Source organism: Mustela erminea, chromosome 13 (genome assembly GCF_009829155.1).
Source record: "Mustela erminea isolate mMusErm1 chromosome 13, mMusErm1.Pri, whole genome shotgun sequence".
Lineage (NCBI taxonomy): Eukaryota > Metazoa > Chordata > Mammalia > Carnivora > Mustelidae > Mustela > Mustela erminea.
Genome location: NC_045626.1, coordinates 24,438,028 through 24,450,622, shown reverse-complemented (window position 1 = coordinate 24,450,622; position 12,595 = coordinate 24,438,028).

Below are 12,595 nucleotides of genomic sequence, written 5' to 3'. Positions count from 1 at the left end.
TCAGCAGGGAGTCTGATTCTCCCTCTGCCTCTGCCACTCCCTCCTGCTTGTATTCTCTCTCTGGCAAAGGAGTAAATAAATAATCTTAAAAAAGAAGAAGAAGAAGAAGAAGAAGAAAGAAATACAAAAGAGGAATGTCATAGGGGTTGAGGAACTTGAGCCAGCCTAAGGGTGCTGAGGAGCCGGTCCTAATCTGTGCAAAGCCAGGAAGGGCTATCACCTGGTAACTTGCAAGATTAACTTGAGCTGATATGTGGGTTATTCCATGAATGGAAGACTCTGGAGGATGTTCCAGGTCTGGGTCATCCCACCCTGCAGCTGTGTGCATAACTTCTTGGTGATTTCTGGTGGGTTTGCCCAAATTCCGTGATTGTATGTATGTTGGCTAACACTATCTAGGAGCATTCTGAGAGCCAGGGGGAGATGCTGGCATAGTGGGTCCTACCACCCCAGGGACAGGCAGGAAGGCTTGGAACATTTGGCTACAGATGTAACATCTGAATGATACTGTGTTATTCACGATGACATCAGTTTTCCCTTACTCTGTTCTGGAATATATCTCTCATGCATAACAAGTAGATACTCTGATAGTGATTTATTGAATAGTCTTCTGATTCCCTTATAAAGGTAGGAAGCACTTAATTAAATCAGGGAGAAAAAGCCCAGAGAAAGCAAATGACTTAGCCAAGACCTTGCAGCTCAGGGGCCCCTAACTTGAGGTTTCTCACACTAGGAAATGGTCCAAGGTGATGTATCCTGCTGCCTCCCTTCCTGTACTAGGTTTTTCACCCAACGTGTTGGGGTGACCAACAGGATTCTTGGTTTGTTTTTTCCTGTTCTTTTCAAAAGGCAAAAGGTACTTTTTTGGGTACATGAATGTTCATACTGATATTATTCATGATAGCCAAAAAGTGGAAACAATTCCAATGTCCATCAGCTGAAGAATGATGGAAAAAAATGTGGTCTGTCCGTACAATGAAATATCATTCAGCCATAAAAAAGGAATAAAGCTCTGATACATGCTGGTGTGGATGAACTTTGAAAACGTTATGCTCAGATAAAGAAGCCAGTCCCCAAAGACCACATATTGTATGCTTTCATCTATGTGGAAAAGAAACTACATGGAAACGTCCAGAATGGGGGGGGGGGCTATGAAGTTTGGTGATTAGTGATATCCTTGGGCTGAGAGACTGGGAGCAGGGGGCATAGGGGGTGGCTGCCAATTGGTACAGGTTTCTTCCAGAGGTGATAGAAATGTCCTAAGATTGGCTGTGGAGAGGGTTGTAGAACTCTGGGAAAATACTAAAAACCATTGACTTGTATACTGAGAATAGGTGAATTGTACAGCTTGTTAATTATATCTCAATAAAATGGTTGAAAATGAATAAGGAGAGACCACTAGTAGGGTTTGGGGTGCTGGAGATGGGAGGCCTCAGCTGTGTTTGCACCTCTTGGTATAGTCCTGGGACCGGAACTGGGTATCAGCACAAAGGGTGACAAAGGAAACCTACACTGGACACCAGGGGCAGGAGCCAGTGGGCATATTCAGTAAATGAATGAACCGACACTGAAGTCGCTGATTCTTTTTTAATGCCCAGTTAGTGAACGGAAATGGAAAATGGTTTGGCCTAAGTCATAGGGTGTGGAGCCAGGAAGGGCTTCTGAGGGTGCCCAACGTGACTTTGTATTAAGTCTTTAATGGAACCAACACTACGAGGGATTATTTGCACATCTCTTACCCCCCAGAGAGCACCACCTCTGGGGTCTCAGTTGAGGCCTTGGTGCTGGTAGACTGGGGGGTTGAGAGTGGGAGGCTCTCATCCGATACTCAGCATGGAAACCTGGAATGAATAAGGAAACCAGACGGCCCTAAAAAATGTAATCTCTTGTTGTAGCAGGTGGCATTTAAATTAAATGTGACGATTTTTCCAGCAGCAAAGCTCACAAAACACTGCACTGAGTCATCCCTGAGGAAGTGGGAACTTTAATGTATGAGGACACCTGGGAATTAGATGCAACCCGTTATGGGACTGGAACGTGGATTGTTTGAGTTCTGGAAAGCCTGCAGCCAGTGGGGACTAGGATCTCACTTTTTGCAAAATCAAGTTCAGATGCGATCTACTGCTACATCAGTTGATTGTGTTATGATGAATCGATGGTGTTATGCTGGGACAAGCCATTACCTTGTAAATCGAAGCATCAGCAAGGATGGTTTTGAAAGAAATTGTGTGGTCATCTTTCATTTTCCCTGTCATTTTTGTCTTTTGGTTCAATTGTGCTTGAGCCCAAGAACCAGTGTGGTCCCAATCTGGTCTCAACTCCTGTGCCTTAGCAACTCGGCTGGCAGAGGGCCATAGAAAGACAGTGGCTCAGGCTAAATCATTCTGATAAACAAATTCATGCTGAGATATACTTGACTAAGTCATTTAACATACTGCATTTTAAACGAGCAAATCAGTTATCTTAAGCAACGATTTAATGGCCCCACACCTCATTGCAGTAGAATCTTTTTGTTTGGTTTTAGACTGTTTTAGGTGGGTGGACTTTCTGGATAATTCTTAACTGACGCAGTTAGATCAGTGTGTCTCCAATGTACCTAGGAACCACCTGGGAGTCTTGTTAAGCTTGACTCTAACTCAGTAGCTCTGGCATGGGGCCCGAGATTCTGCATCTCTAACAAGCCCCTGTGGGATGCTAACACTGCTCGTGGGGGACTCATCTTTGAGCAGAGGGCCTGCGTGACCACCAACCTACATTCAGCAATACCAACGCATTCAGGAAGGAGCTGAGTTGCTCCTCTTTGGAGCCCCCTTGATACACTCTATATCCCCATATTATAGCACTTGCAACATTGTATTGTAACTATCACTTAGGAGCTGGCTTCTCGGCTGCCCTTCACTGCTCTTCTACAGAAGAAACTGCGTTTTATTCAGCTCATCTTGGTTAGTGATTCTGCCCACCTTAGTGCTGTGCTGGGCACAGAGGAGGCACTTGGTGTTGGATGGGGAGCAGACACAGCCCTGGAGGTGGTCGGAGGAGATGTGGAACTCTGGCGTGGCACTTCCGTTTCCGCCTGGCCACGTGGCACAATCCAGCACTTCATAACTCTGCTGCAGATTAGGGGCATTTAAAAAACACTGACGCCCAGGTGCACTCCATGTTCTGATTTCACTGAAGTGTTTGGGGTACCCGGATACAGATGATATTAAAAACCTTCCAGGCCCTTATGGGCCCACAATAAAAAGACAAATACCTGATTAAACAATGGGCAAAAGATCGGGACGGAGATTTTTCCAAAGAAGATATACAAACGGACAGGGAATATATGAAGAGAAGAGCAAAATCATTAGTCATTAGGGAAAGATGAATCAAATCCACAACAAAGGATTCCTTCAAGGATTCATTATCCTAGTAGGATAGCTGTAATAAGAAATAAAGAACAAAAGAGGTGTTGGTGAAGATGTGGGGAAAGGAGAACCCTCAGCGCTGCTGGTGGGAATGTGAAATGGGGCAGCTCCTTTGGAAAAACAGTTTGGCAACTGCTCAGTCAGCTAGAAATGGAGTTGCCCTACGACACAGCAATTTCATTCCCGGGTACAGACCCAAGTGAACTGAACGCATGCATTTCCACAAAAATGTGGACATGAATGTTCATAGTAGCATTATGCATAGTTGCTGAAAAGTGTAAACAACCCAGATGTTCTTCAGCTGATGGGTAGATACATGAAATGTAGTACAACTGTACAATGGAACCTGGTCTAGCCATAAAAAGGAATGAAGTACCGTTACATGGGAACCTTGGAAACATTGTGCCAAGGGAAAGAAGCAAAAAGCCACTGACTGTATGATTCCATTTATATGAACTCTCCAGAAGAAGCAAATTCATAGAGACAGAAGTGGATTGGGGGCTGCCAAGCCACAGGAGAGGGAGGACTTGAGAGATATGGGCTTTCTTTTCCTGGTGAGAAATTTTTAAAATTTAAAATTTAAATTTAAAATTAGATAGTGGTGATAGTTGTGGGACTTTGTGACTATACTAAAAGCCACTGAACTGTAAAATGGTTAGAATGATGGATTTTTTAAAAGCAGGTTCTATGCCCAAGGGGGGATCTCGAACGCATGAGAAAAGGCGTCCGCTCTACCAACTGAGCCAGCCACGTGCCCTCCAGAATGATGGATTTTAAGTTTTGTGAATTTCATCTTAAAAAATAAAAAACTGAAAGCCTCCCAGGAGATTCTGAGCACCAGGTTTGAGACCCTCTTGTGTCAGGCAACCGGGGGTATGTGCTCCAACATTTGCCGCTGAGAAGATGCTGTTGACCAGAGTCTCAACTTCAAATGCACCTTGGAATGACCTGGGGAACTTTAAAAAATGCCAGTGCCTGGGTCCCCCCCCATCCCCCAGCAAAGGACTCTGATTTGATTGTTCTGGGGATTGCGTGGACAGATTCCACAGGAAATTCTAATGGGTGGCCAAAGTGGAGACTGTTATTTGTGAAGCTTTAGTTCCTAGATGTTAGGGTTAAGATCATCACCAAGAGAGTTGTTAAATGCCCTTTTCTGAACTCTGCCCACAGAGATTCTGGTTCCGGAGGCCTGGGGTGGGGCCTGGGAGTCTTTGTTATTAATAAGCTCCCTGGTGAGGCTGACGCAGGTGGCATGGACCACGCTTTGAGAAACCCTGCTTTGGAAGAAGCTTCTCAAAATTTCATGTGCATGCAAGTCACCTGGGACCTTTTGCATTGGTTCAGCAACTCTAACCAGCTGATGATGCCAGAGACACCGGTCTGTAGACCACCATTTGAGTTTCAAGGCTATAGGGCCCTGGTTCTCAAAGTGGGGTGCAGGCATCTGTATCACTTGAGAATGTCAGGGAGGGATGGTGGGTGCTTCTGAGGATCTTTGAGGTCTTGAGCTCAGGAAGGTGACAGAAAGAAGGGCTGGTTCTGAACAGGGCTGCTGGGCAGTAGGGGTGGGGCTGCCTTTGTGAACCACGGCCTCTTCTCTGCATTCCTGCAACTGCTCCAGGCACTGCCTTCACAGGCCAGGGGACCCCTTGGGAAATCTATACCCGTACCTACCCATTTGCAGTGAGGTGTTAGGGAATTAATGCTTTACTTCTCCCAGGTCATTTGCATTTAAAAAGTGGCTTCCAGGAGAAAGCACTGATTCTATACGGAATTTTAAGCTCTGGGGTTCCTGAATAGGAAGCTGCCCAGTCTTCTAATCACACTTCCTCGGTGCTAGTGCAGGGGGCATCTGAAAAGGGCTTTCCCTGGGGAAGGCCAGCAGGGCCCCCTCCTTGGGTGCTGGCCCGGAGATGTGAGCTGAGGAATTCCCCATCTGCTTGGCTGCCTCCTGGAATCTCTCACAGCCCCATCCTCTGTGGGAGAGAGGCAGCAATTAGCATAACTGGAACAGAAACTCTCTGTCTACATTCCAGACTGTGGGATTCGGGCCTCCCCCGGAGACATGCTAATTATGTGGAAGGGACCCTGGGTGCCTCTTGGCACCCATTCTTGCTCAGATGTTGCTGCTGCTGGAAAATAAGCCAGGTGTAGAGAAAACTACAGCCCAGGCTTGTGCATTGATTAACCTTCTCATCCAGGAAACCTGCTGCTACTCCCGCCCCTCGAGCTCTCTCAAAATCTTTCTCCTCCAAATTTCTACAGCCTTTTGTGGTCAGGAAAACAGGCTTGCTTTTGGCATGAATGCTTTCCATCACATCACCCACGATCGGCTTTCCTCTCCATTTGGACTGTAGTTCCTTCACAGGGGACCTTGTTTTATACTTAATTAACTAACCAATCAACCAATCAATGGCTATTTAAAAAACCCATTGGCAAACACTGTGCAAAGATCAGTAAAGCACCATCTGGACTGAGGGGTGCCCAGAGGTATAGAGCAGAGTGAAGAGTTACATACCAGTGGTCAATGGAAGAATGCATCAGATGCTCTGGGGACATTGAGGAAAGGGTGTGGAAATGTGCCTGGGAAAGATTGGGGGAGGCTTGGGGGAAGGCTTCCTGGAAGAGGTGCCGTTTGAACATCATTAAGGATGAGTAGGAGTTTATCACACAGGTGTTACAGGAAAAAGCATCTATAAGGTCCCATGATGAGAAAAAGTTTTAGGGGGCACCTGGGTGGCTGAGTTGGTTAAGTGACTACCTTCAGCTCAGGTCATGATCCTGGAGTCCCAAGAACAAGCCCTGCATTGGCGGCGGGGTTGGGGGGGGGTGTTCTCACTCAGCGGGGAATCTGCTTCTCCCTTTGACCCTCCCCCCATGCTCGCTCTCTCTCTCTCTCAAATAAATAAATAAATAAAATCTTGAGAAAAAAAGAGTTTTGGGTTTTCCTTGGACCATAGGCAACTGAGGTGGCTGGCTCGTGGGCCCACTGTGAGGGGGACAGAAGACAATATGGAGAGGTGAGTGGCTGGGTCCTAAAAGATTTTGTCTTCCAAGCTAAATTGTGTGGAGGTATACTCAAGTGCTCAGGGTAACTAGTGAGGGATTTTAATAAGAGGGTAACGTGGTCAGAGCTGTGTTTCTGAAGCGAGAGCCACAGTATAGAGGATGGACTTGAAGGTGAACTAGAAATGGGGAGACTAGGAAGGCATCAGAGTGCTGAGGAACGGGACCAGGGCAGGGCAAGTGGGGAGAGGAAGCAGGCAGGGGGGGAGGGGGCCAGCTGGGGTGACACAGCCCAGCGTCGGACAGGAGCCTGGGCACGTGGTGGTACCATAGGAATCGGGACAGGGCCGACAGGAACAAGGACAGGTTCCGTTCAGGACACAGAACATCTGAGGTGGCTGAGGGCAGACCGGCCTCATGGGAGGGGGCCTGGAGGGAAGCAGAGGGATCAGATGGAGAGATCCTGATGTCAGAGGCAGTGTAACCTGGGGCTCCGAGAAGATGGTGACGAGCCTGGCTGAATCTGAATTCTGACTTTGCCTCTTACTAGTTGCATGAACTTGAGGAGGACGTGGTCTACAAACCATCTGTGTGTTGCTTTCCATTTTTGTCGAAAAGGAATCGAAGTCCTACTTTGCAAGATTGCGGGAGGACTGAATAAGGGAATATGGTAGGGTGCTTAGCACAGCATCGGGGACATGGAGGCACTTGGTAGTTCTGAGTCACCGCCAGGTGGAAGCTGAAACTGGATGTGGGTAAAACGGCACCTTGGGGGAGAATGAGCCAGGTGCAAAGAGAAAGACTCAAGAACAGAATCCCCAAGGAGCCTGAGGCCAGCCAGTTAGGTGAGTGGAGTCAGGACCAAGGTGGGAAGGAGGAATTGCCCAAGAGGCCAGATATCACGGGGGCTTATGAAATGAGGGGGGGGGGGACTCTGGCTTATCAGTCATGAGGTTACCAGTGATTTTAGAGCAATTTCATGGAGTGGGAAATGAATGTGCAGAATACTTGCCAAGAATTTATTACAAAGGGTAGGAGATTTTTAAAAAAAATGAAGCACAAGGGGGAACAGGTGCAGGGAAGATTTCTCTCTCTCTCTTTAAGATTATTTATTTATTTGAGAGAGGAGAGGGAGGGAGCAACCTCGAGCAGGGGAAGGGGCAGGAGGAGAGGGAGAGAATCTCAAACAGACTCCCAGCTGAGTGTGGAGCCCAGTGGGACTTGATCTGAGGACCCTGAGATTACGACCTGAGCTGAAGTCAGAGGCTTAATCCACGGAGCCATCCAGGCATCCCAGGGAAATTTTCCACATTTTACTGAAATTATCTTCAGGTAGATCTCTACCTCCCTGCCCAGCTCTCAGCATCCCCTCACCCTATGGGGAGCTGGAGCTTTTGGTTACTTATGTGTCTTCCCATCAGAAGACACACAGGAGGGACACCTGGGAGGCTCAGTTGGTTGGGTCACTGCCTTTGGCTCAGGTCATGATTCCAAGGTCCTGGGATCGAGCCCCGCATTAGGATCCTTGCTAGGCAGGGAACCTGCTTCTCTCTCCGCCTCTGCCTGCCACTCTGCCTGCTTGTGCGATCTCTCTCTCTCTCTCTCTCTGACAAATAACTAAATAAAATCTTTTTTTAAAAAAAGAAGACATACAGGAGCTATGCTTGTATGCTGTATGTTTCTCAGCACCTATCCCAGTGTTTGGCACAAAACAGGTGCTCAATACACGTGTCTTGAACCAGCTATGGGAGCAAGATGTTGGATGAAGGCTCCTGTTTCCAGACACTGCACACCTGGGGAGAGACCTGCACATGTCTGGGGGTTGGAGTTGCAAGGCATCCAGTGATTTAAAAAAAATTTTTTTTTTAAAAAGATCTTATTTATTTATTTGAGAGGGGGGGAGCACAAGCAGGAGGGGCAGAGGGGGAGGGAGAAGCAGACTCCCCACTGAGCAGGATGCCCAATGGGGGAGTCTATCCCAGGGCCCCAAAATCATGACCTGGGCTGAAGGCAGACGCTCAGCCAACACAACCACCCAGGCCCACCGCATCTAGTGATTCTAGAATGATGGAGGAAAATGACCGATGAGCGAAAGGCTCTGAGGTTGATCTGATCACATGCGGAGGCCAGTGCAAGCTCAGGCTTGTCCCCAGCAGCTACGCAGACCCAGAGTGGCTCACTCATTTGTTCCTGGAACTGGTGTTCATGCACACTTGTTCATGAACTTGTCATGCCAAGGATGTGCTAAGTCTTGTCCCTACTAAGCCACAAAAAGTCTCGAGAGGAGGCAGAGTCATAGTGTTGATTTCTTAAGTTGGTGCTGTGTGAAAAAGCTCTGACCGCAAGCAATCTTCCGCTTCTCACTGGTGTCTGCAGTTGTCCTGCTCTCACTGAGTGTGACTTGCAGGGGCGCGGGGCACCGAGGGAGATGCTGTCACCTCAGCGTCCTCACCCGGAAAGTCACTGAGTCATTCCAGCGCCAGATGCCTCTGATTCCGCTTCATTTCGAGATCCGTTCCTGAGATTGGGTTTTGATAGGAAGAGCATGGAAGAATATTAAGTCTGTGAGAGGAAAGAAGGGTGGCGGGCTGGGAGATGGGAGGGTGTGGCTTTGGGAGAGCAGCTCCTACCTCCCTGCCCTCACAGCCCTCCCCATCCACTTGAGGAGTAAGGATGACCACAGCCATGGGATACCCTAATGGTCAAAGCAAGTTCTTGGTGATTGCAAGTTCATGTGGAGCAACAGGCATGGTATCCGATGGGAAGCAGAAGTCTGGACCCAACCAGGTCAGACCCGCCCTGAAAGCAACCCAGAGGTCCATGGGGTGGTCTCAGGAATCCCCGGGATCATTCTTTCTAGGACCTGCTCATTGGATCTGCTCTGACCTGGACAGCCTCTTCTACCCTGTGCCATAATCAACCTCTCAAGGTGATCCAGGTCCCTCTTTTGCAGTGGGATGTAGGCCTGGACCACCCCCGTCTGCCACCCCACAGAGTCCAGACACCCCAGGGCAGCCTTGATGCCCTTCTGGTTCCAGTCACGCCATGGGAATGTGTTTTATGTCTTGGTCAGAGTTTGTTCTAAGAAGTGGTTTTTATATCTTGAAGTAGAGGAGACCTTTCTGACGCAGTGTCATCAAGTAGGCTTGAGAAGGTGAGGCCATTCTAGCATCTTTGGAGTCTGTTTTGAACTGTCAGTGGAAATACGACCCTCTAGAAAGGGGGAGCAGTGAGCTTTCGCAGGAAAAGCTGTGAGGTTGGAGTCGCAAGACCTGAGTGGTTCTGCCACTGAAGATCCACAGATGTTTTACTACCTGAGCATTGGTTTTCTCATCTATAAAATGGGATAAGAATACTTGTCCTTGCCCTTCAAGGCCAATTTTGAGGAACTGAGGAGATAAAAAGATGAAGGAACCTTAGAAGCTGCCCCATGCTGTACTGAGGAAAGGGGTGGTTCTTCTGATTATGAGCCAGCTGGCTCGGGCACCTCCAGGTATCTGCTAGATCAGACCCCGCAGGCCTGCAGGGAGTCTGGGGTGCGTGTGGTAGAAGGTTCTCTTGCTCCATCCAGGACCCTCCAACTGGCCCACACTCTGTTATATTGTATCTCTTGCCCATTCTGCCCCACAGGAGAGCCAGTGGGGGCTTCAACTCTGGAAATGCTATCCTCATTCCTGCCATGAGCAAACCAAGCTTCTGCAGGGCTGCTCTCTGACCTCCCCCAGAAGGGGCTTGCTAGAAAGGATGAGGGTCTGACCTTCATCTCTGGGACAGGGATAATTTTGAAACCCAGTCAGACATTTTACTTCTCCCCCAGTGATGAAATGATTGGAATCCAGCCCGCCCCTCTGAAGCACTTGCCCGTGTTGGATTAATACACGAGGGAAGACCAGGAATCACTCACAGGACAATGAAGCCCGTGGACTTGGAATGTTATACACTCCTAGGAATTCTCTTGTGGTTGAGAGGCAGCTAAGTTGAGAAGGGTTGAAGATCTGGATTTCTTGTTGGGAATGGAAAAGGGGTGGCTAAGAAGACCCTGGGCATAATTTTGTAAAACTCTTTTATGGGAAGCAAGCCAGTGCCCAGGGAGGGGGGTGGTGGATTTCTCAGGTGCTATCTCTGAGTGGTGGCAGAACCCAACTGTTGACGATGACAAGCACGGTTACTCAGGGACTGACACAGTGCGATGAATGTTCAGAGTATCGCTATGGTCTGAATGTCTGTGTTCCCCCCGCCCCGCATTACTCTGCTGGGGCTTCATCTCCAATGCGGTGGTGTCAGGAGGCGGGACCTTTGGGAGGGGATGAGGTCATGAGGGTGGGGCCCTCAGGAATGGAATCGTGCTCTTATGCAAGAGATCCCACAGAGCTTTCTAGCCCCTCCCCTCCATGATGATACAAGGAAAAGTCTACAACCCTGAAGAGATCCCTGACTCGACCAGGCTGGTACCCTGATCTTGGAGGATTTCCAGCCTCCAGAATTGGGAGAAATAAATTTCTGTTGTTTATACATTTCTGTTATAAGCTACCCAGTCTCAGGTATTTTGTTACAGCGGTCCAGTTGGACTAAGGTATTGTCAGGAGAGTCTCAGAAGTCTGATGGGTGATGGGGAGCTGCACCAGCCCAAGGCTGCGGGGCTACACCCGTGGTCACATGTCTGTACAGAGCCCCGCATTTTTTATCATTATGGGCTGTCAGCCTGAGAGCATCATTATGTCAGTCCGGCTAGTCTCTTTTGTTTTTTCCTTTTTTTTTTTTTCCAAAGATTTTATTTATTTTTTTGACAGAGAGAGATCACAAGTAGGCAGAGAGGCAGGCAGAGAGAGAGGGCGAAGCAGGCTCCCCGCCGAGCAGAGAGCCCAATGTGGGGCTCGATCCCAGGACCCTGGGATCATGACCTGAGCCGAAAACAGAGGCCTTAACCCACTGAGCCACCCAGGCGCCCCCCGGCTAGTCTCTTTTGACTCAGACAAGCAGCTATGGCGTGGTCCGTATCAGGAGCATGCCGGGGCTGACTAGCTGCCCTGGCTGGCAGTTACCTCAAGGGACGCCAAGCCTGCCTCCTCTGATTTGGACTCGCCCGTACTCTAAACATGAGGATCCTCCTCCTTAAAAAGAAAAAAGAAAAATAGAAGCCATTAGAAGCAGCCCCTTCCCCTTCCTGGTCACCAAAGCCACCTCTGTTTGTTGTACCACTTGTTCCTTCTTTAGGTCACAGTGGATCTTGTGTCCATTATCTGTCTCCTCTTGGGCAACTGACTCCCAGCACATGTGCTTTTCATAAACTACTGATCCCATCAAATGTCCCCTCTCTCCCCGCTTTGAGGAAAGGCTGGACGTGCAGACGGGGCCACCAGGGAGGGCTTGCAGAGCACTGGTGAAGGAGCCCGCGTCCTGGGAAGGAAGATACCCACCGCGCCCCAGGGACAAGCTTCAGGCAGCAGATCCTGAAGGACTGGAAGGCAGGGAGGGCCCATGATGAGAAGGAGGGGCAGAGATGAGGCTCCAGAGCTGATACCAGCCAGTGCTGCCCACTCCTGGTGGGGAGACGGGAAGCCGAGGGTGAACATGGCGCCTGCGCACTCCTTTGGTGAGGTGTGACCACTTCGCTTTTGGTGGAAGGGCTTCCCAAACTTCCACGTGGGCTTTGAACAAGAAACCCAACATCTCCCTGCTGTTTCTAGTTTTGAACAGCCAGCACAGCTCTTTGGAAGGCTGGCTCGCCGTCTTTACTTTCTGAGCTCATTCTCTGTCCCACGTTTGCCTTGACATTCATCTTCCTCCTACCCGCCCACCGCCTCCTAGCCCATGTGGAGTGGGCCTCCCCACTTCTGTCTTGAGGGACAGACGTCTGTCCCAAGGTTAGGCTTCAAGGAGGCTCCTTCCCTCTTTCTCTTTCACAGTGTTCCTATAGCAGCAGGGCCTTGTAGGAGTTCTGTCCTCATGTTACTCTCCTGGCCAAAGGTGTTTGGAGGCTCCTTCACATCCGGTGGACCCATTTGGAAAGTCCCCCATACCTGATGGTCTCCACAGTCTTCTCCCCCCTTTTCTGGCTCGTCTACAGCCTCTGGTCCCTTCCTTCAGCTGCTCACTTCTCACCACCTTCCGTGGATGTGCTATATGCACATATCATCACTCTCACGCGGGCTCTTCTTGTCTGGAATGCTCCCCTTGGGATC